This window comes from Austrofundulus limnaeus, unplaced genomic scaffold (genome assembly GCF_001266775.1).
Source record: "Austrofundulus limnaeus strain Quisiro unplaced genomic scaffold, Austrofundulus_limnaeus-1.0 Scaffold648, whole genome shotgun sequence".
Classification (NCBI taxonomy): Eukaryota; Metazoa; Chordata; class Actinopteri; order Cyprinodontiformes; family Rivulidae; genus Austrofundulus; species Austrofundulus limnaeus.
In genome coordinates, this window is record NW_013953050.1 from 221,257 (window position 1) to 222,633 (window position 1,377).

The window sequence follows — 1,377 nt, forward strand, 5'->3', positions numbered from 1 at the left end:
ACAGTGACCTGTGAAGAGATTTCAGGAATAGGGCCGGGGCACAAAGTGAGGAGATGACGAAGGAGATAAAGGGAGGAGAGAGTGCGAAAGTGAAAAAAAAAAAAACGATAATGAAAAGAGTGAAATTACCAGAGGGCAGCAGAAAAGAGGGTTATTGTGCATGTGCATTAACAGGGTGTATGATGAAGTTAGTTTTTTTGTGCTGTGTGCACTGACTAGGGGCTAAGGAGTCGGGAGGAGAGAGGGAGGAGGCAAGAAATCAATGGCAAATTACWCGCGCTGGCCTGGCCCTTTGTACAGTATGGCTGCTATATTCTAAAGAAGCCACTTCCAAGATGATGCAGCCAAATGGTGGACGGACTCCAAGATCATTTTTATTGATTTGGAGGAGCCATCAATAGAGGAGAGGCGGGGGGGAGGAAGGGGGGGACGAGTGTATTTGTTGTGAGGTTGGGATGTGTGTCACAGGGCCAACACAACCCCCCCCAACACACACACACACACCAGATCCCAGCTTTTTGTTCCTGTCCACACATTAGTAACACACCTCCCCTACAGTCCCACAGCTTTTTTTTAATTTACATTAGTGCCCGGATGGCTTAACGAAGAACACAGAGACCACGAGAAGGTTCTCATTAAAGCCCGGCTCTGCTGGCAGATGTTGCAGCTTTGTTTGTGTTCACGAGCGCAGAGCGGTTTGGTGTCGGGGGCCGACGGTCCGGACATCACCGTCTCGTCGTTCCACGTCAAACCTGACGCATGTCACGTTSTCGCCAAGACCCAGAAAATAACTGTTCATCAGTGTCGCCCGCAGGAGTTTCAGCGTCGCAGTTAGAAACAGTGTAGTTCAAAAAGAAAATAGAAAGTCACCCAAAAAGATTTTTAATAAATGTAAAATTCTTTGCATTCTTTACTGTGTGTTTATTCTTTAAGATCTCCATTAGCTGGGCCTTTACACCCAGCTCCTCTTCCTGGGCTCCATCTTTAAAAACACAAAGATTTATCAAGTACTTGGAAAAATATAACTAAATTACATGAACAGAAAATGACTTTAGTAAAAAATAAATTTCATTGAGGTAAAAGTAAAAGCACTTTTGAGCACTCTCTAAGAAATAAACTGTTGAATTTACTGAACCAAACTGGTTCTGTAAGCCAGGTTGAGTAAGTTGAGTGATTAATGTATATTATTTGCTCAGTTTACTCGACGTGGCTTAGTGGAGCCAGCTGACATGACTTTGTTGAGTAAATTCAACAATTCATTTTTAGAGTGCAGAAACATCTTTCATGATGAGTTCAAACATACAGTGGTTTGCAAAAGTATTCATACCCCTTGAACTTTTCCATATTTTGTCACATTACAACCACAAACATAAATAT